Source organism: Rhinichthys klamathensis, unplaced genomic scaffold, assembly GCF_029890125.1.
Source record: "Rhinichthys klamathensis goyatoka isolate OS25496 unplaced genomic scaffold, OSU_Roscu_1.1 h1tg000519l_1, whole genome shotgun sequence".
Taxonomy (NCBI): Eukaryota; Metazoa; Chordata; class Actinopteri; order Cypriniformes; family Leuciscidae; genus Rhinichthys; species Rhinichthys klamathensis.
Genome location: NW_026606998.1, coordinates 161579 through 185573, shown reverse-complemented (window position 1 = coordinate 185573; position 23995 = coordinate 161579). Strand labels below are relative to the sequence as shown.

Below are 23995 nucleotides of genomic sequence, written 5' to 3'. Positions count from 1 at the left end.
TGGCTGATTTGTAGATTGTACGCACAAAAAAACTCTGTATTTTCACATTTTTGCCAATTTCCCATTCATTTCCTATGGGGGTCCATTTGGACCGAAGGTCCTGAGTGTGACTATTTTTTTTACAACCACTTAGACTATTCAAATCCTGTCCCCAGTTTTTTTGGGTGTTTATATACCAAGTACCAACAAAGTCACCAAATTTCGGACCATTCCGATAAAGCTATGATTTAAAAAAAAAAAATTATTTAAATGCTTCGGGTCCATTTGGGCCGAACAACCCCAGAGGGAGGAGTCCTATTATGCCCTTGCATGAAGCCTTGATTTAGTTTTTGGGGTGTACTAGAACATGTTTACATGCTTCAAAAAACACATTATTTTTCACATATTTTACATAATCACAGCTCCTCTCTCCCCAGTCTGGCTGAACGTGTCGTTTTCAGTTAAGCTCCTCCTTCTGAAATACGAGATGTGCTTTGATTGGTTAGCTGGCCTCGTGTGTTGTGATTGGCACCGCTTAGCCGCCCCTTCATAACCGCGAGCTCTACTCAGGTGTAAATATTAACCATGGCGTCAATTTCAAACCATTTCGAACCGATTCAGACCCTGACAACGTTAACGAACCAATTTCACAGGTCGTTTCAGAGTGGTATGTTTTTGTTTGTTTGTTTGTTTGTTTAATTTTCTTTTGATTCAATGGTGGATAACATCGTATCTATATTTGTTGGAAAATTATGGTAATCAAACACAAAATCATGGATCATTTTCCAAAGGGGCATTTACCGTGGCAATTTTCATTTTTGAGTGAACTGTCTCTTTAAGCACGTCTGATTGGCCATTGCATTTAGGAATTCAACAGATATATGTGCGATTGGCTACAGTGCTTAACACTGCAAAACACACGTGTCTCCAGTCTATGCCAGGAGAAGTTAAGCCTTTTTTTAATATACACTCCTAAAGTGGGCATCATGGCACAACAAAACACGGTTATTGTGAGAAGCTATACTAACAGATTCATTTATTGATTTTTTTTGTCATATATTATCGCCCATCTTGGCGTGTTGATTGAGTGCATTCTGTTTTAATTACATAAACACCTTCAGTGAGTTCAGAAGAAAAACGTACTTTTGCAAAAGAATGAATGATAAGTGATCTTAAGCAGTGCCCTTCTAAACTCGTGGAAACTGTTAATGTGGATGTTCGACTTGCAGGAAAGTGCCACCATTGTGTTTGTGACACTTACGAGGACGAACTCGGAGTTGTTTCGTCATGCTAATGAGCTTTCCATCTGTTTTCTGGACCCTGGGTGTTGATGAGGTTTCCACTTTTGCACCGTCAGCTAATTAAGACCTGGACACCTGGACAAAAATCAGATAGCACCTTTAGGGGAGATTAAAAGACGAGGAGGCAGCGAGGACACAACCCTGTGATTAAATACGCAGGGAGACGCGGAGGATATAAATTGTCATAATGATGCTAGAATGTGCCGTATTGATCTTCTCCTCCTCTGGTGTCCACATGCTAGAGAGGGAAGAAATTGAACTGGGATTTCACAGCAGTCTTCTATCTGTGTGTGTGTGTGTGTGTGTGTGTGTGTGTGTGTGTGTGTGTGTGTGTGTGTGTGTGTGTGTGTGTGTGTGTGTGTGTGTGTGTGTGTGTGTGTTTTCCCTGGCCGCAAGCAGCAAGGGGGTTTAAAACAACTTGACTAATATGTTTACATAACTGTCCACAAACTGCTATTTTTCAGCTTTTCCCCCATTTGTTAGTCTGGGTTTTGTCTTCCAAAGGACGCCATGAACCCCTGCCCTAGTAAACGCACTTGCATTACACTGTATAATAACTTTAATAAATCATCGACAAATGTATTCTATCAGTAATGTGCAAATCGGTAATGTGTGTGCTTTCAAATATGTGAAAATGTATGTATTAAAGACATTTCTGATTATTCGAACTCTTGTGAATAAAATGTGCACTTTAAATCTTAAAGTCTTAAAATCGTAAAATTTGCAACAAAAAAAAAACGACTTGCAGTAAAATAAAATGAATATAAGAAAATAAAAGGGCACTCAAGAGAGCACACTTTCATGAACACAAAAAATGAATGCATATTGTAATGTATAATATCAAATGTTTAAAGTCATTTCAAATCATTGTTTTAATAATCTGTCATGCTTTAAAGAAGTTCAATTTAGATCCATATCATCCGGAAGAACCGTTTAACGCTAAAATGGTTCTTTGTGTTAGTTTAGCGTTCTTTATTCCTGGCTTTTTGTTTTTCAGATCTGTCAAATCCACCTCATTATTGATGCTTTGGAGCTCAGCTATACAACTAACACACTCTCAACAGGAACATGTCTTTATTACAACACTAATCTTTGGTCTATATTTGTGTATGGCGAGATGATCCGGTCCAGTCCACGTTACCCCAGAAAGCTCAGCAAGCAAATTAAAGCTGCAAGCAGCATTTATCGGGGTTCAAGCATTTAAGGCCATTAAGCACAAAAGCATCAAAAGTCATTAAGTTTTATTTAGTAAGACCATTTACAGCCAATACAGGCAATTTATCATAGGAAATATATGGTTTTCAAAGCTTTTTAACAGTTATAGCGCCACCTATGGTCCGATCTCCATGAAACTTTGCATGCTTCTTCAGCATGCTATGATACATATGCTCATCATGTGCTCATTTTGTGAAGTTTTCCTTTAGGATTTATAGGCTTTTGAGTGTATTTTGTCACGCCCCCTTTTCTAAATGACCCTGTTACAGCCACCCAAATGCAAAAGTTAAACTTTTTTTCGATAATTATTGCTCTAGAGAGTCCAGAGAATTGCCCTAGACTGGTTTGGTTCCGGTCGGGCGAAAAACCAGGGACTAGTTTGCAAGAGTAGGTTTTGGACAAAATTCGACATAGCAGAAAATGCTTGCTGCCTAAATCGAAATTGGACATTTTGTCCATCTTGAGCGAAGGATCACAGTGGTTTAAAGACCTTGATTCTAAAGCCGAGTTCAGACTGCATGATTTTAGCCCCGATTTTGGCTCGCCGACAGGTTTTGAGAAATCGCCGAAATCACAGGCAATTCGGTGCTCGTTCACGCGATTGACAATCAGAACTCAAACTGAGAGAATTCAAAATCCTGCCGTGTGTTCTGACTGAAAACTACATCGGCGATGACCGACAGCCAATGAGAGAGCAAGATACAGGACAGCAGGATGTTCGGGGAGGAGTTAGACCAGAATATCAGTATTTTAATAGATATATTTACTATTATATCAAACAGAAACAAAGTAGCCTACACATTTGCTTGACCAGCAGCACATTGCAAAATTATTTTTTTTACCCCTTTGCAGAAACACAATCCTTGCTCCCGTCTCCCCAACCATTTCCTCCTGCATAATCTGTTTTTCTTTTCTCCTTTTCACTGCAAATCAGCGCACTGACAATTGGGATCGCAAGCTTCTTGCAGGCTATCATTTTTAATAACCATTTGAGTCTCGCGCGAGAACTCCGGTCTCACGCACGCGTGATCTTGCGTTATTTCCTTATCACTTCTCGCGTGTGTTTGGTTGTGAAACGTAGTTTTCGGACCTGGCAGAAGTTGTCGGCAGTGTGAAACCTCCTGTCGCCGAGCCATCGGTCAGTGTGAACACACCAGCAACTGAACGTTACCCCAGATAGTCATGCAGTGTGAAAAGAACAGTGACCCGACTACTTTGAAAATCGTGCAGTCTGAACTCGGCTTTAGTCAAACGGTCTACTAGGAGTTATGAGAAATTTAGTACTTTTGGTTAGCCTGGGAAAACCCAGACAGCTTCCGGCAAATTTAGATTTGCTCTGAAAGTTAGTCTGGCAAAGAGCTCATTCAAGCCTATTTCCAATCCGTCGAGATCGCGGCACCAATCAGAAGCGTTGGGGCGGGCTTTACACGATGACGACAGCGCTGGGATTTTGAAGCAGATTTTGTAGCCTACATTACAAAGATGGATGCCGCCGTCGAGCATCACTCGTTCCAATCAGCTATCGCGTCTGTTTTAAGCCATTTGAACGTTTCCTTTTAGTTAAAAACCGAGCAAAGAACAACACTCGGAGACGTTTCTCCGCCGCTCTGCATACGTCATCATGATTTGTCTATGACGCATTGCCAGACCATAACTCGGTTACAACTGAGAATGGTCTGGTTTTAACCAGGCTAACTTTTGGTTGCTCTAGCGCCACCTATGGGCCAATCGGGGTCATTCTCTGAGGTTCTCCCCAAATTGAGGCCTACCATCTGGCCAGGTTTCAAGTCTCTAGCACTTACGGTTTGGTCTGCACGATCAGTTTTACAAATCCTTACAGTTACAATAGGGTTTCAGCACTGCATCAGTCGGAAATCCTCAGTGTTCTTGCTTCTAGCAGAGAAAGCCTACAGGTTAACCGATCCCTGTGTGAGGCGGGACGAGGAAGCGGTCGGCACATCGAACTCTCATTATAATTAGAGGGAATAATTAAATATTTATCCAGTGGGGAATCATCTCAGCCTGTGTCATTAAGACCTATTTTAATTATTGTAGCTCAGTCATCTCAACAAACACACTCGCACCTTCTTCACACACATATCTTTGCAGGAAATTGGGTTTTAAGATGGTTCCGCCATGTTTTCTACAACATAATGTAATAATATTATTGTGTAAAATAAAACACACAATACTAGAAGTTTCAAAAAATGAAGCCACGGTACCTTGCTATATTATTAATATTTCTTAACAAACAAGTACTTAATGAGCCTTAATTGTTATATTGTTTAAACTAATACATTTTTAGCTAACTGTGATTATATGTACATTTCTGAAATACATAACTTAGGCAGTTTCCTCTGATAACATCTCACTCTACATTGTAATGTGGACATTTTCTGTAAAGCTGCTTTAAAACGATGTGTATTGTGAAAAGCGCTATAAAAATACATTCAAATTGAATTGAATTAATAGTTGTTTTCTTTGTAAATATATAGTAAAATGTCATTTATTCCTGGCTAAAGTTTCTCATTCACACTGAAGCATCTGAAACACTTAAATGATCAATACTGTAGGCGTAAAACACAATAAAAGAGAGACCTGTCGTAATAAACTTCTCACTTTATTAGCAAATCTTACTCGCACTGGATCGCCACGTCTGGGCTAAAACACACCTGTCCTCATCATGTTTTGCCGCAGCAGTTAAATGAACATCTTCTGTCACTCCTGTATTGTGAAGATTGTAGAATAACATGCATCTTTAGCAACACACGACAGCGTTTTTAAAACGTATCTACAAAAAGCTCCGTTTTTTGGAAAAAAAGAGAAAGATCTGGATTAAAGGAGACGTGGCCTGATGCATGGATGCAACCCTAAAAATAACACCGTTTCTGCGAAACGTCGGCGTTCCGGGTGGGATGTGATGATGTCATGCGCGATCCCGCTGATGATGTACGACTGCAGACTGAGAACCGAACTAACGGAGAACTCGTGGAGAAGCTTCTCTCTGCCGTCACCGTCCCGATACATCATGTGCCACGCGCTAATTAGGACTGTCTGCGTCTGCAACACGTTCCTGCATACGCTTCCTCTGCTTCAGACGTGATGAATGGAGCTCTCAGTAGCGGAGCAAAAATGCCTCTTTCTAACACAGTCCATTAATTACCCACAATGCACTCTGTCACTCGGCTCCCCGGTGTCAAAGACGGCGTCAGCGGGCCAGCTGTTCGGTTACTGTACTGGAGACGCTGAGCTCTACAGCCCGCCGGAGTGTGTTCGAGGAGAAGTGTGCGGTCATTAATCCGAATGCGTTTGAAAATCGCTTCCGTTCACACTGAAACCGCATTAATATGTGTCTGTGCACCTACAGTTTATTGGAGACTTCTAATCTGTCGGTTTCGTTCGTGAACACTTGAAAACGTTTTTAGGTTTGCAATCTCATCTCTTTTATTAAATCTCAATTATATTCAATGAAAGGAATGTAGCCTACTACATTTTAGTTTGATAATGTTTTTTATTTAATATTTTATGGCACTACATTATATTTACGCTTTATTTATAATCCATTTATTCACGTTTTGAGCATAGACCTGGAAATTTAATTTCCAGCTTAAACTGTGGTAATGTAAATGTTGAACGCTTTGCGACAGACTGAAGTTTGATCTCTTTTTAAAGACGACACTTGGCAGATTATTGCTGAAGTGAATTTTTAAAAAAAGTGAACTTAAAAAAAGTTAGAGAATTTTTATGTTTATTGATATGAAAAATGCACAAAAATATTTTTTCAATATTTATATCTATATTTTCAAAAACACGTTTTACTCTAAAACTGCAAGAAAATCAAAGCCCTAAACGTGTGTGTGTTCCGCATGTGAGTCTGATCTGTCAGTAAAGGAGCGTTCAGTGAGAGTGTGTTCGGCTGCAGTTCCACACGCTTCCACTAGAGGAAACTCTCCATTCATTCACAATGCGCTCGTTCCTGACCGCGAGAAGCACAAGTGGGACTGTTTCCAGGACCATTGAACCTTTTCGAATCATGTCCATGATTTTTTTGTGTGTGTGTGTTCACACAGCAAGTGCCAAAACCTTTACCAAGTTTTGTACCATTCCGATAAAATAAAAAAAAACGTTAAATTTTCAAAAGTGAGGTTTCTGTGCACCTAAACTCATTATTTGTGATTCTGTAAAGAACACTTCGCTTCTAATCTGTCGTTTTCTTTCGTGAACACTTCACATGAATACGTTTTCTTCAGATAATGTTTTTAGGTTTGCAATCTCATCTTTTTTGATGTATACGGTAATTTATTTCCCACTTCAAAGTCCACAATAGTCCGTTATTTACTTCAGAGATTGCCATAATGAAATGATCGTCAACACTCTTTTGGTCTAATCTCTGTCGCTTCGGAGGAAAAATAAACAGGCTTTCACTCACTAAATATAGCAGCCATCATCATTAGCAAGTGGAAAACCATGAGCTGAAGCAAAATGGATTGATGGCAAAGAGGAATCAATCTATAGTCTGTGGAGCGAGAAAAGAAGATTAAAAAGTGGAAATTGAGGCCATTTCTGGATAGATTTCCCTCCCGAAAGCTTTGCTGCCCTCAGGCACACGGCCCTCGTCGTTCTCTGTATCTCCTGTGTTTATCTTCACATTATAAGAAAATAACATTTCACCTGAGTGTCTTTTTATGTCTCCTCCTAATTGTGACTATTGAAATGGCGCCATATTGGAGGTCCAGCAAAAGTGCTGTTGTTTGTGTATGTCGTTTCCTTCAGCTGTGATGCTCAAATATGTCAAATCACAGTGGCCTCGTTTCAAAAGGCCGACTAACAAGCTTGACTTTCCCTGTTTGTCTTAATGTCCGAGCTTTAGTTTTCTCAGAGCCAGTTTTCTTCTTCCAAGGGACGGAACATTTCAACCCTATAGACCCAATCATTGATATGGTTTTAGGAAATATTTAAGTATGTATTAAAGTAAATATTTTATATTTAAGTATGCGAGTAGAGTAGATATGTGTTTGACTTTTTTCTTATCAAATTAAACCGCCACATATTACTGAGATATAATAGTAATAGGTTTGTCTCAAAGATTTGTCTTTTAATGTCTCCTCCTAATTGTGACGATTGAAATAGCGCCATATTGGAGGTCCAGCAAAAGTGCTGTTGTTTGTGTATATCGTCCGATGGATGAATGGATGGGACAGAGAAGGACAGATGGATGGATGGGACAGGGATGGATGGATGGAATGGATGGATGGACGGATGGATGGGACATGGATGGATGGATGGATGGATGGATGGATGGACGGATGGATGGGACAGGGATGGATGGATGGATGGATGGATGGATGGATGGGACAGGGATGGATGGATGGATGGATGGATGGATGGATGGATGGATGGATGGATGGACGGATGGATGGATGGACGGATGGATGGATGGACGGATGGATGGGACAGAGAGGGATAGATGGATGGATGGGACAGGGATGGGATGGGACAGAGAAGGACAGATGGATGGATGGATGGATGGATGGACGGATGGATGGATGGACGGATGGATGGGACAGAGAGGGATAGATGGATGGATGGGACAGGGATGGGATGGGACAGAGAAGGACAGATGGATGGATGGATGGATGGATGGATGGATGGATGGATGGGACAGAGAGGGATAGATGGATGGATGGGACAGAGAAGGACAGATGGATGGATGGGACAGGGAATGGATGGATGGATGGACGGATGGATGGGACAGAGAAGGATGGATGGATGGGACAGGGATGGATGAACGGATGGATAGGACAGAGAAGGATGGGACAGAAGGATGGATGGATGGACGGATGGATGGGACAGAGAAGGATGGATGGATGGGACAGGGATGGATGAACGGATGGATAGGACAGAGAAGGATGGGACAGAAGGATGGATGGATGGACGGATGGATGGGACAGAGAGGGATGGATGGATGGGACAGAGAAGGATGGATGGATGATGGATGGATGGGACAGAGATGGATGGATGGATGGATGGACGGATGGGACAGAGAAGGATGGATGGATGGATGGATGGGACAGAGAGGGATGGATGGATGGATGGGACAGAGATGGATGGATGGATGGATGGGACAGGGATGGATGGATTGATGGATGGATGGATGGTACAGAGAGGGATGGATGGATGGATGGATGGGACAGAGAGGGATGGATGGACGGATGGATGGGACAGAGAGGGATGGATGGATGGGACAGAGAAGGATGGATGGATGATGGATGGATGGGACAGAGAGGGATGGATGGACGGATGGATGGGACAGAGAGGGATGGATGGATGGGACAGAGAAGGATGGATGGATGATGGATGGATGGGACAGAGATGGATGGATGGATGGATGGACGGATGGGACAGAGAAGGATGGATGGATGGACGGATGGGACAGAGAGGGATGGATGGATGGGACAGAGAAGGATGGATGGATGATGGATGGATGGGACAGAGATGGATGGATGGATGGATGGATGGATGGGACAGAGAAGGATGGATGGATGGATGGATGGGACAGAGAGGGATGGATGGATGGATGGGACAGAGATGGATGGATGGATGGAAGGATGGGACAGGGATGGATGGATGGATGGATGGATGGTACAGAGAGGGATGGATGGATGGATGGATGGATGGGACAGAGAGGGATGGATGGATGGGACAGAGATGGATGGATGGATGGATGGTACAGAGAGGGATGGATGGATGGATGGATGGGACAGGGATGGATGGATGGATGGATGGGACAGAGATGGATGGATGGATGGATGGACGGATGGGACAGAGAAGGATGGATGGATGGATGGATGGGACAGAGAAGGACAGATGGATGGATGGGACAGGGAATGGATGGATGGATGGACGGATGGATGGGACAGAGAAGGATGGATGGATGGGACAGGGATGGATGAACGGATGGATAGGACAGAGAAGGATGGGACAGAAGGATGGATGGATGGACGGATGGATGGGACAGAGAGGGATGGATGGATGGGACAGAGAAGGATGGATGGATGATGGATGGATGGGACAGAGATGGATGGATGGATGGATGGACGGATGGGACAGAGAAGGATGGATGGATGGATGGATGGGACAGAGAGGGATGGATGGATGGATGGGACAGAGATGGATGGATGGATGGATGGGACAGGGATGGATGGATTGATGGATGGATGGATGGTACAGAGAGGGATGGATGGATGGATGGATGGGACAGAGAGGGATGGATGGATGGATGGGACAGAGATGGATGGATGGATGGATGGATGGTACAGAGAGGGATGGATGGATGGATGGATGGGACAGGGATGGATGGATGGATGGATGGGACAGATGGATGGATGGATGGACGGATGGGACAGAGAAGGATGGATGGATGGATGGGACAGAGAGGGATGGATGGATGGATGGGACAGAGATGGATGGATGGATGGATGGGACAGGGATGGATGGATGGATGGATGGTACAGAGAGGGATGGATGGATGGATGGGACAGAGAGGGATGGATGGATGGATGGGACAGAGATGGATGGATGGATGGATGGATGGATGGTACAGAGAGGGATGGATGGATGGATGGATGGATGGGACAGGGATGGATGGATGGATGGATGGATGGATGGACGGATGGGACAGAGAAGGATGGATGGATGGATGGATGGGACAGAGAGGGATGGATGGATGGATGGGACAGAGATGGATGGATGGATGGATGGGACAGGGATGGATGGATTGATGGATGGATGGATGGTACAGAGAGGGATGGATGGATGGATGGATGGGACAGAGAGGGATGGATGGATGGATGGGACAGAGATGGATGGATGGATGGATGGATGGTACAGAGAGGGATGGATGGATGGATGGATGGGACAGGGATGGATGGATGGATGGATGGGACAGATGGATGGATGGATGGACGGATGGGACAGAGAAGGATGGATGGATGGATGGATGGGACAGAGAGGGATGGATGGATGGATGGGACAGAGATGGATGGATGGATGGATGGGACAGGGATGGATGGATGGATGGATGGTACAGAGAGGGATGGATGGATGGATGGGACAGAGAGGGATGGATGGATGGATGGGACAGAGATGGATGGATGGATGGATGGATGGATGGTACAGAGAGGGATGGATGGATGGATGGATGGGACAGGGATGGATGGATGGATGGATGGTACAGAGAGGGATGGATGGATGGATGGATGGGACAGAGAGGGATGGATGGATGGATGGGACAGAGATGGATGGATGGATGGATGGATGGTACAGAGAGGGATGGATGGATGGATGGATGGATGTGACAGAGAATGATGAATGGATGGATAGATGGGACAGAGAAGGATGAATGGATGGATGGATGGGACAGAGAAGGATGGATGGGACAGAGAGGGATGGATGGATGAATGGGACAGAGATAGATGGATGGATGGATGGGACAGAGAAGGATGGATGGGACCGAGAGGGATGGATGGATGGATTGGACAGAGATGGATGGACGGATGGATGGATGGGACAGAGAAGGATAAGCGGATGGATGGATGGATGGATGAGACAGAGAAGGATGGATGGGACAGAGAAGGATGAATGGATGGATGGATGGATGGGACAGAGAAGGATGGATGAGACAGAGAAGGATGGATGGGACAGAGAAGGATGGATGGGACAGAGAGGGATGGATGGATGAATGGGACAGAGATAGATGGATGGGACCGAGAGGGATGGATGGATGGATTGGACAGAGATGGATGGATGGATGGATGGATGGATGGATGGATGGATGGATGGATGGATGGGACAGAGAAGGATAAGCGGATGGATGGATGCACTGGCATTTCTGACCACACATTCACACTGAACTGCAGCGGAAGCCGGATGTTCTCTACATCCACATGCAATCGTTCCTCATTCAAGGCGTGGCGTGTTCAGTAATGGGACGATCATCTGTGGTCAAACTGCGATATTAATAAGCTCTCGCTCGACTGGACTCTCTGCTGTGTGATTACCTGTCACACTTCATTTGTCGATTGTAAAAACGCTACACGACTCTTTCCTGGTTACAATTTAGCGGCAATCTCATTCAGAAAGCATCACCATGTACAACTCATCCCCCTCCACCTTATTTATTTATATATGTACAATTCCCAAGGGTTGGAATGCATTGTGGAGGACGTGTTTTACATTAAATATCATACAAGATTACTATGCCATTGTATTGTTGAATCCGTTTTACCACTATTACCGTCCATTTCCGGTGGTACCACCATGTATAAATGGTGTAAATTGTCTTACATGACCTTTGCAGAGATATTAATATCTTGTCAGGAATCCTGGGAGAGCAGTAAGTGGTGACAATATCAAAAACGCTCTCTTCTGCTCCCTGGGTTTAATATTTCCTTGAACAGTCTGACACGAGACGTGCTGAGATACCACATCTTTATTCGTAAAGCTCAAATTGGCCCATCATTATCTTTTAATTACCACAACCCAATATTGGGCCCTATTATAGACAGATAATTAATCACGTATAATGGTGCAATAGGATATTGTGATTGGGGCAGAAAGGTCGGGACGGGGTTATTTTGTGCAAACAGGGAGCTAATAGCAACTCTTCTGAGTTTCATCATTTGCACATGAATACACTCTGAATAATGGATGAATAGCCGTGTAAAGCGGAGATGAAACCGGCGGGGACGCTTTTATCGCCCAGCATCGGGTTCCTGAAGCACTAGCCTCTGTTCTGTGTGTGTTTGTCCAGCGATGTTCATGTTTACTCACCGAGAGTTACAGCGAGACGCGTTTATAAGCAGCAGTTCACCACGAAATAACAGTTCACAGCAAGGCCTCATTTGTTAACTTTCGTTTATGTGTCAGTTGACATGAACTAACTATGAGCACTGTGTTTTTAAAGCAGTTATTAATCTTGGAACATTATCCATCCATCTATCTATGACTTATGCAATGTGCCGAATCATATTAGAAACATATCATCTATCTATCTATTTGAAACCACTAAACTAAAATGTAAAACTTATTCAAACTTAAAGGTGCTATATGTAAGATTTTTCTTGTATTAATCATTTTTATATTGCCAATGTGTAAACAGCTTGTAACAAACTTTTACAAAAAACAAATAACCGGGATCTTCCCTGACTTCGGTTGTCTATGAAAGCCTGTAGACGGACTTTTATGTCAAGATTTCGGGACGTTTTTGCCTGGTAAATCAAAAGCACGTGACGTGACTGTGTTGCTAATAACAAAATCAGCTTCTGAAACCTTTTAAACTTCGAATTGTTCATTCTTTGTTCATGACAGTTAACTAACCAATGTTAACAATTACAACTTTGGGTTTATAAATGCATGTTAAATTATTGTATTGATAAATGCTGTATAAGTATTGTTCATTATTACTTCATGTTAACTAATGAGAGAGCTAATTGTAAAGTGTTGCCATCAATCATTTACTCCTCATGTTGAAGCAAACCCATGCAACTTTCTTTTCTGTATGGAAAACAAAAGAAGAAATGAATGCCATTCTTCTCCATTTTGATAGTAAATGGGCACTGCCATAGCATATCAAAATATCATAATGACTGTCATATGAATTACGATAGCTTTAGCTTTGTGTGAAGAACAGACTAAAAACATCTTCTCCTCCAACGTGAACACCTGAAAGGTTCTTCAAAACTCATATGGATTGAATTATTGGTGGCCGAACATTATTGACGTATCTGACAGCTCAAACGGTGGTGAATTTTTCCATATTTTCAACTTTTCCTTTAAATAATGCATATTTTCCAAGAGTAACCAGACATTCAGAGAGCACCAGCTGGCACTGAAGCTACAATTATTGCGGATGCAACTATTTTTGAATCCAAATTTTGAATCCAGATCTCCTCGGCTGTTGTTAAAGCACTGCGCGGTCCCTGACGACATATTTTCCATGGCAGATCTGGAAACAAAATGTTCTTCCACACATTTGATTTCAAATCCATGTTCTGTCCCATCAATATTAAAGTAAAAGTTTGAAATGAAACTTCTGCCGTTGTTTACTCCCCCCTCACGCTGTTGCAAACTCATACTCTGTTATATTTTCTGATAATAAAGTGTCCTGTGAACATGACTGTGAGTCTCCTCTCCCGCGTAACCTTTGTCGTCGCTGTTGTTTTCTTCTTCTTGCCCATTGTAAACAGCAGTAATCACAGTCTAAAAAGACCAGAGGAAATGAACAGCCTCTGGTTGGCTGTTGTCTGCGGCGCCGTGGACCGGAACGCTTTAATTAGAGCCGGACTGCTCAAGCGCTGCTGCAAATAAGGCAAACGCAACACGTCATCTTCCTCTGTGCTTCTCGGGTTGTGTTATGCACGTGGCCGATGCATGCATACGAATTTAAAATGATACTGTAGATGTTCAAATGAAAAACCCTGCATGCTAATAACACACAGTGCCATATTTACTCATTTTTAAAATCTTAATATAATGTCTCATGCGAGATGTGGAGATGTGCAAACAGCGTTACAGACACTATTGCTTTAGGCAATCTGGTGCGACAGCATGTGCAAATAAACTGCGAATCCCTGATTTCAAGATCACCAGCTACAGAAGGCCATTAATGAATCTGGAATATTTTCATATTCTCTTTGGAATTATAAAATCAAAGCAAATGCTACATTAATTAGTATGAAAAACAGATTTTTTCATGAACACAAACTGCCAAAAGCAATGCACACATGCCTCTAGTGTTTGCCACGGGGTTTCTCGTTCTCGCATCGATTGGCTGGATTCACTCGCTCTGTTTTTGCTGTAGTTCACACACCTCTCATTTAATTTATTAATATACATGTATTAATAATTTAGGCATGCCAGCTGTGCTTCCAAAGTATAAGATTTAGTACGTAAAAATCAATTCAATGCAAAACTCAATAGTGCAAAGATGTTTAAAAATGTATAAATCTGATTTGTATCATTTAAAACACTGATTCACAGACACTGTGTGTATTTTCAGTCACTCTGATACACAACAAAGCAATGATTTGTATCCTTTATTAAGCCATTTCTGATAACAAGCTCAAACGTAATGCCGAGCCGATCGTCCTACAGAAGTCGTGGAGACGTCAGATTGCCGAGATTGAACAGAGAGATGTGTGTGTAACTGTTATGTTTCCGCTTTAGCATCAGTGAATATATGATGGTCCTCGAGTTCTGGATCTCCATCAGCATTAAAGAAGAAGCACATCTCCGCCGTCTGTCGAAACTCTTCACCTTAAGAGGAACGAGACAGCCAGAAGTTCAGCATCTATTTTTAAACATAATGCATCTCATAAAGCATGTGCTCAGTGTGTTCTATTGATCGTATTCACACTGAAAAAAAACCTTCAAGGTTAGTAAAAGAGTAAGAAGTGCTTTTGATACTTCAAGCTTGAAATGTTCCAGAAAAATGACAACCCTATCACATTACTACTGCATGCATAATGGTATTCATATTTAAATAATTGCTATTTCTTTAAAAATGTGACAGCCTTGAAAATTGGAAAGGCCTTGGGTTTTGACATCTCGTCTCCAAACCGATTCTTCAAAAAGAAAACGGAAACGAAAGTCAAGGCTAAAGCATCGCTGGACATTAAACATGGACGGCTTCTCTAAGTTGGAGCCGATCAGCTTTGATGACTTTGAAATTCGACTTTTGAATATAGTGAAATATTACAGTAACTGATAAGGACAGCCTTTAACTGTCCATATAAGCTCCTGGTATCCGGCGATATATTCCTCGCGGCCAGGCTTAATGCACACAGCGATGTTCAACAAAACTATCTGAAGATTGGCTTTTCTTTCTCTTTAATCCTGTGACACTTGCTCCGGCTGGGAGGTGAAGAAGTTACAGAAGACACGGGGAAGTCTTCCTCAGTTTGCCCTCATCTATCTATATCATTTCTAACGGGAAACCAAATCACAGAAAGAGCCTGTATAGGTCAGACAGAACACACACAATCTCTGTAAACCTGCGACCGCAAAGAAAACAACAACTATCTGTTGAGTCAGAGAAAAGAAGAATACTTTTTTATTCAGCAAGGATGCATGAAATTGATCAAAAGTGACAGTAAATATGTTTACAATGAGATTATATTTCAAATAAATGCTGTACTTTTGAACTTTCTATTCATCAAAGAATCCTGAAATAAGAATGTAAATAACTGTTTTTAACACTGATAATAATCATAAATGTTTCTTGAGCATCAAATCCTCATATTAGAGTGATTTCTGAAGGATCATGTGACACTGAAGACTGGAGTAATGATGCTTTGATCACAGGAATAAATTACACTTTACTATATATTCACACAGAAAACAGCTGATTTACATTATAATAATATTTCACTATTTTTACTGTCATTTTTAATCAAATAAATGCAGCCTTGGTGAGCAGAAGAGACTTTCATAAACATAAAAAAACATAATTATTCCAAACTTTTGAAAGGTAGCCATTAATAAGCAGTCATGGAAACTTCTCAAAAGTGAAAACCATTTTAATTTACATACGTAATAAAAGACAGGCACAAGATATTTGCAATAAATCCTCCAATTATTTTGGCACATTTCAAATTCAAATACATCCAATATGCAAAGTACCTGACGAAATGATATATAAAAAACAGAGTTTTAAAATGCAATCTGCGTTTGATTCCAGCGGTGTGACTTACAGACGTGAACACTCGCGATCTCAGCGTGTCTCATATGCACCATTTGTAGTTTGCTGGAGCTTAAAGCTGCTGTTCCATCTAAATTGCTCCCTGAAGTTATTGGATTTCTGCAGACGCTGACAGCTACAAGCTTCTTCACGGGCAGGCATTAATTAGAGCGCTGGTAAAGAGGAGCCAGCGCTCTCCTGGTCGGAGATGCTTTCTTAAGCTACTCACTTTCTATTATTTCAGAGACGTTGCGTCCGAATGCAGAGCTGGAGCCGAGAGCTTGTCAGAACCAATGCTTTTCCCTTTAACAGGTTCTGCATGCCATTACAATCTCATGCCAAACGTCTCAGATCCTCCAGGACACGAGATAGACCCGGACTCGCGATGATATTTAGAAGCGAGTGCAGAATATGAAGGGAGGTTTTCCAATGCATTTACAGATCTGTCCAATTCTGCGTATGAATCAATCAATGCTTGGTTGGGTTTTCGAGATCAATGGTGGAACGTGAAGTCAGTCGTGGCTCTGTTTCGGCCCACATGCGGCTTCCCTCATGCACACGGGAATCAAACTCAGTGAAATGTCAAAATGTAAAGTTCTGCTATCCATGCGTGAAACACGCAAGTTGAAATCCCTTCTGAAGCGCTGCTGGATCGGAGGAATGGTGTGTGTGTGTGTGTGTGTGTTCGTGTCGCTCACTGACTGCCGGCCGCGGATCTGAAACAGAGAAACACACACTTTACGAGAGGAGAATCAGCTGATCTCAGACGCTTCTTTAGTTACAAATGAAAATTATCCCTTTATTTACAACACAAATGAAGATATTGTTAATATCACGTTTCCAAGCTTTTATTCACCATATTTGCTCCATGCATGAGCTCTGATCACGTTTACGTGTGAATACATGAACACAAATCTGTCTCTTCAGAACACTAATTAAACAGCTAGATTCATATGCATTATTTTTTATGATGTATTTATGAACATTTTTAAGCATGAGAGTTTGGTAGCGTCGGCTGTCAATGGAGGGAAACTTCTCAGGTTTCATTCGAATGATCTTCATTTATGTTTCAAAGATGAAGTCACACACAGGCTTGGGACTATAGTGCAATATCATTCTTTAATCCAGGGTTATTATAGCAAACCAAATTAAAAATAAAACATTTTCGTTAGTAATAAATGTTAACTGAAAAACAATCGTTTTAAAAATCTTTAATAAAAATGTTACTTCTGTTAGTTGCCAAAGCAATATTTCTTATGTTCGTTTAGTTTAACCTTGTTGTGCAAAAAAAACTAAAACTAAAATATATCTAAAATAAAAATAATAAACACTAGACACATTTTTAAAAACAAAAACTTGAAAAAAAAATGCTTAAAAAAACAAGACTCAAATGTTAACTAAAGTAAAAATGAAAACATGAAACAGAAAAATTGTATAACCATAGATGACAAATGTGCGAAATTTCAGGCTATATTTTCCAGGACAGTAACCAGTATTTTTTGCAAGAGATGGTAAAGGCCATCATTTTGAATTGAAAATAAACAAAACATGAAAATAAACAAATAATGAATTATATTCAGAGCTGCAAATTCACGTTTAAAGCACAAGAGGCGATACCTGTGGTACCGATAGTGGAGCTTTCTGGCGGGCTCTGTGGTGCCTGATGTAAGATGAGTGATCGGCACCAACACAAATACTCTTATCTCGGTGAAATCTTGACGGATTTACAAACGGTTTGGTTTATTACAAACGTTATTAACGTGGCTATAATTCTGGTGTCATAACTACATCTCTGACATTTATAACAAACCAAACCGTTTGAAAATCAGTGGAAAATTGAGCAAGTTATGGTTATTTAAAAAGTGCATGCACCATTAAAACACAATGTTAGGAGTGAGCGAGCTGCCTGTGACAAGATGGCCGCCAGTGCGGACGTCGACCTCCATTGGCCAGCAGCGCGGACGAGACATCTAGCCTTTATTATGGATATCTATGCCTATTAGACCCCCGAACAAAGACGTAATAACAGAGAGGCTTTATTTAAATATTTGGAGAACACAGGTTTAATTAATAGGATTTGAGAGTCCAAATCTGTGAAACCTGTTCGACTAACAGGGCCTGGCCAATTTAAGTCCAATTTTTCACATCATTCCTCACGTTGCACAAATGCCGGTGGTGTCTGGTGGATTAATACTCAGTGTTGTTCTCCTTTCCTATATCCTATTCACGAAATTGAACATTACAATAAACTATAACTGGGTAAAGACGGCCAGCCGGTACTGTAGCTCTACGAGTATTAGCGGTTAAATGTCCAAGTCCACTTGATGAAGATGAACGCACTTCAAAATGGCTTTTAAAAGCCGGTTGAGTTTCTCTTCAAAGGCAAAGTTTGTGTCAACACAACCTGGAGATGCTCTCGTGAAGCGCTGAACTGAAGCCCACAACATCTCGGCTTTCCCGTCACCACGAGACGCCTTTAAAAGACCACAGGCTTAGATGGCTTTCATTAGGCAGCCGTTCTCCAATCTCATCCAATCACGGATCCCGAAAGCATTACAGCAGGTACGCCAAACTTTTAATGCACTCAGCTGCACTTCATTCCCCGAGGAGCGCTAATGCTGCGAGAGGAATAGCTTTAAATGCATCATTAAACCTGCCAGAGAATTAACTTGGACAGAACTTAATTATGTCACACACAAGGCCCTGCAACTTTAAGATTTGAGGAAAACCAATATTGCAGGCTGGAGAATGGAGTTGGTTCGTTTAGATATATAATTAGAGGCAATCAGCCATGTTCCTGCGGTGTGTGTTGAGACTGAACAAACAGAAAGATTTCACACACAAAATGGATCCTTGAGCAAAAGAAGCGTGTGGAGTTTAGAGTCACGCTGAACACAGTCAGTCTGAAAATGTGCTTTATTTTGGTGCGCTCAAGCACATCTATGAAAACGCATTGGTTTAAGAATAAAAATGAATGTGTGACACAAAAGAGAAAGAGATTTTCACTGGATATTTCCCTCCAAATCAATCATTATGGCATCATTTCACATTTAATTCCCATGTTTCGAGTCAGAGATGAACAGCGTAACATGACCAGCTCAGATCTTCTGAACACGACGCAGTCTGTTAAAATAAAACGGATGCGTTTCGGAAGTCCTTTGCTTGGCTGAAACGCTCCTCTTCGCCTGTCGAGCCCACACTGCTCATCTTGAGTGAGATTCGACTCGATCTGACGGCGGGCGAAGGGAACACATCGAGTGAAGCTCAGGCATGAGGCAGTGACTCTTTCTCTGTCCCGTCATCCATGCTCAAGTCATCCGGAGCGCCTTGAGAGATTCCCGACTGTCTTCCGGATCCTCAGGGTTTGCAGGCGACGTGAAGTCTCAGCACAAGTGCATTTCTGTGTGTTTCCCGGGCCTGAACGCAGACTCACGGAGCCGGTGTGTGTCATTCTCCACGTCAACAGAGGCGACTTTTATAAGCACATGTTTGTTTTTATCTGCACAATTTGTGCAGCTTCTAAAGGCATTCCTGTGTGTTGAACAGTAGATCGCGGCGCTAGCAACGCCAAGGCCATGGGTTCGATTCCCAGGGAATGCACGGACTGATGAAATGCATACCTCCAATGCAACGCAAGGCTTTTATGGATTTAACTCTTTCCCCGCCAGTGACGGATTCTCCATCATTTATGACACGACGCTTTTGGCAACTTAAAAAAAAAAAACGCTAGCAGGGAAAGAGTTCAAATAATGTAACGCTAGTGATGCAGAAATTACACTTTACCTTTAAACATAATATAAATACATTCATATTAGAGAAATGTGTATTAGATTACAGTTTATTTTAGAAAAATTGGTGTAGAAAACATTTTCACTCAGAAATTGCTAATTCTCAAATACTTACAAAGTGGCAAGTACTGCAACACATTGAGTTAAACATGACATTTTGAAGTAAAAAGACAGAAACAGTATTTTCTTTTAAAACACACTCCAATAAAACTACTAGAGTGCAGATAAATGCATTCTCACCATTGTTATTTCTATTGGTATACATGGTTTTTGTTCATATTTTTTAATTAAATTTAAATTTCAGTGTTTCAGTTTTCAAAACTTAAAATTTTTCAGCAATTTTTGATCTTTTTTTTAATCTGTCTATATATATATATGTGTGTGTTTTTATTAAGTTTTACTTTATTTTGTTATTTTAGTACTTCAACGTGAACTAAACAATGTTGACTTAATGGCTGAAATAAAATTTGTATATTTGTATATATATGTATTTATATTTAAAATGTGTACTTTAAAACTAAAAGATTTTCTTCACTTCTATTTTCTTTAAATCCTGATTCTCACTATATGGTGTTTCATTATTACATTTATTCATTTGGCAGATGCCTTTATCCAAAGTGACTTATTCTCATATTCTTGAGAATATATATATATATATATATATATTAGTGCTGTCAAACGATTAAAATATTTATCCGCGATTAATCGCATTAATGTCATAGTTAACTCGCGATTAATCACACATTTTAATCTATTTTAAATGTCTCTTGATTTCTTTTTGTCCCATTATTTTTTCTCATTTTAATGCTCTTATCAACATGGAAAAGTGGATCAGCTTGCTTTGTGCAAATGTTTTTTATTGAAAACATCATTGGCTTATACTGTGTTCAATTTCACACTAACATTCTCACTTGGAGCAAATAATCTCTCACACAATGTAACACTGTGTGTGTGTGTGTGCTTGGCAAATATTTAATGAATTCAATGCATTTAAAAATGAAAAATATTTATACATATAGGTTTGATATTTCAAAGACTCTGGAAAGCCCACATATGTTGTGTCTACAGTTATTGGTAATCAGACTGCAAAAGAAATTTCTAGAAATTATTCTAATATTATTTTTTTACAGTTTTTCTCAAATGCTAAAACACTAAACCCTATTGTCTGAACCAAATGCTCAGTTGCCTGAACCCACTGATTGAATCAATCACTCTTTTGGCAAAACCATAAGCACTTTTCACCTGTTTAGACACAACTTGCCAACACATTTTCATTGTGATGCACCCGTGCTGCATAATGGTGAGCACAGGTGACAAAAGTCAAACACAATTAAAGCACAGGTGTCACCACTTGAACACAACAACTCAAAATTGATCACACTTGTGGCTAATGATGTGAGGGAACATATACAGTAAGCCAGTTCAGAGGGCACTGGTTTGTGAGGCTCTACAATGGATAGAAATCTGAGAGGAGGAATTCGTGTGAGAGGAGGTCGAGGTGGTCAGCGAAGACAAAGAACAGTAATATCTGATGAAATCAGAGCTACTGTGATTGACCATGTTCTTGTCCATGGTATGAGGATGAGGGAGGCTGGACAAAGGGTACAACCAAACATCAGTAGATTCACTGTGTCCACCATAATCCGAAGATTTAGAGAAGAGAACAGGTAATTAACTTTTTTTTGACATTATATACAGTATGTAAATGTTGACAGCAATTACTGTATGACATACTATATACTATACCACAGTATACTGTAAGTAAATATATGTTTCAGTACATCACTGTACCAATGTACTGTAGTATTGTAATGGAGGGTTGGTCTAACTGTTGTAGGCCTAGTATTCCATGTATATTTTTTGTAACTCCATGTTCTCTCTTTGTAGAATTGAAAGACCGCCACGTGGGGGTGGGAGGACAGGTATGTTCTCCCCACACCAAGAGACCCTAATTGTTGATATGGTCCATGAGAACAATGCCATTAAACTGAGTGAAATTCAGCAGAAGATCATTGAGGACCATGTAAATTTTGAGGGTATCAACAGTGTCAGCCTCTCTACTGTTGATCGTGTCCTCAAGCGCAACAGAAACCGCTATACAGAGTCAAAGAGCAAAGATTCCAGTATGTACAGGTTGGCATATATCCAGACACATTCAATGTTGATTACTCTAGGTAGTGATTTACTGTAGTGGCCTAAATCACTTTTTCCGTATCACTTACAAAACGATATCTATTTCTACAGAGGGTTTTTCAACTGGATGCAATGGAAAGACCCCATGAATACATCTACATGGATGAAGCTGGGTTTAATCTCACCAAAAGGAGAAGGAGAGGCCGTAATGTGATTGGCCATCGGGCCATTGTTGGTGTTCCTGGGCAGCGTGGGGGCAATGTCACATTGTGTGCTGCCATCAGCAATCATGGGGTTGTCCACCATCATGCCAACCTGGGGCCCTACAACACTCACCAGCTCCTCATTTCCCTCAATCACACGCGAGATGCTCTGTTAGGGCAGCAGGAGGAGCATCCCATCTATGGTATTGTTTGGGACAATGTGAGTTTTCACAGAGCCCTCCAGGTTAGAGAGTGGTTCAATATGAACCAAGGTTTTATCAATCTTTGCCTTCCACCGTCCTCCCCTTTCCTAAATCCCATTGAGGGATTCTTCTCCTCATGGCGGTGGAAGGTATATGAACGCCAACCTTACACCAGGGTCAATCTCCTGCAAGCCATGGGACTCGCCTGTGGTGGCACAGGTGTGGAGGCATGCCAAGCCTGGATACGGCAAGCCAGGGGTTTTCCCCGTTGCCTGGCCAGACAAAATGTGGCCTGTGACGTGGATGAAGTCCTGTGGCCTGACCCAGTACAGAGACATGATGCTGTGGCTGAGTAATGCACTTATTTGTATATTTTTGTACTTTATTTTTACATGGGCGTACTGTACACAAGTGGCAAACGCATAAGATTTCTGTTTGTTTTTACAAGTGCTACGTGTAAATGCACAAGATTTCTGTTTTGTCTTTTTGTACAAGTGCTAAATGCACAGTTTTTTTGTTTTGCAACATGCATTTAGCATACAGTGAACAATAAACATTTATTTCTCCAGCTTCATGTCCTGAGCATTGTGTTTTCTATTTTTCTATGTAGTGTTTAGTGACTGTTCAGTAGCGTTTTTAATTTTGATTGACTCGGGGCACGATTTGACAACATAGTTCAGTTTTGAGCACAGATTGAACTGTTTTGAGGTGAAAGTTTGGTTTTGCAAGAAGAGTCTGAGGTTTTGTGAATATAGCTTGAAAATTGGGCTTTGTGTTCACAGTTTGGAGAAAAGGAGAGCAGCTTTCAAGAAATGTGTCTTAGCAATCGAGAAAAACTGTAATATATTATAACATAAATGAACAAACATGCAATTAATCAAATACATTCAAAATGTAATATATATATATATATATTAGTGCTGTCACACGATTAAAATATTTAATCACGATTAATCGCATTAATGTCACAGTTGACTTGCGATTAATCGCAATTAATCGCACATTTTTATCTATTCTAAATGTCTCTTGATTTCTTTTTGTCCCATTATTTTTTCTCATTTTAATGCTTTTATCAACATGGAAAAGTGGATCGGCTTGCTTTGTGCAAATGTTTTTTATTGAAAACAACATTGGCATATACTGTGTTCAATTTCACACTAACATTCTCACTTGGAGCAAATAATCTCTCACACAATGTAACACTGTCCATCAATAAAAGGGTGAAAGAAATACTGACGAGGTCCTGATATTGACGAGGGGGCGGAGAATTCGCATCAGCTGTGTGTGTGTGTGTGTGTGTGTGTGTGTGCTTGGCCATCATCAAGCGGTGTTTCAGACTGGCCGTGCTGCGATGATGATAGCTCAGTTCACAACGACAAAACACACAGATCACTTTGGTCTCGTCAATGGAACCATTTGGCAACTTTTTAAAAGT

At 41.1% G+C, this 23995-nt stretch overlaps 1 protein-coding gene across 1 annotated transcript in view; it reads right to left on the bottom strand.

The window, feature by feature from the left end:
• Nucleotides 1–16717: 16717 nt before the first annotated feature.
• cd276 (CD276 molecule) overlaps nt 16718–23995 on the bottom strand; it is a 113620-nt gene continuing 106342 nt past the window's right edge. Inside the window, exon 8 of the mRNA XM_056238332.1 lies at nt 16718–16949. The gene's annotated coding sequence lies outside the window, so the exon portion shown is untranslated. The remainder of the gene's footprint in view (nt 16950–23995) is intronic.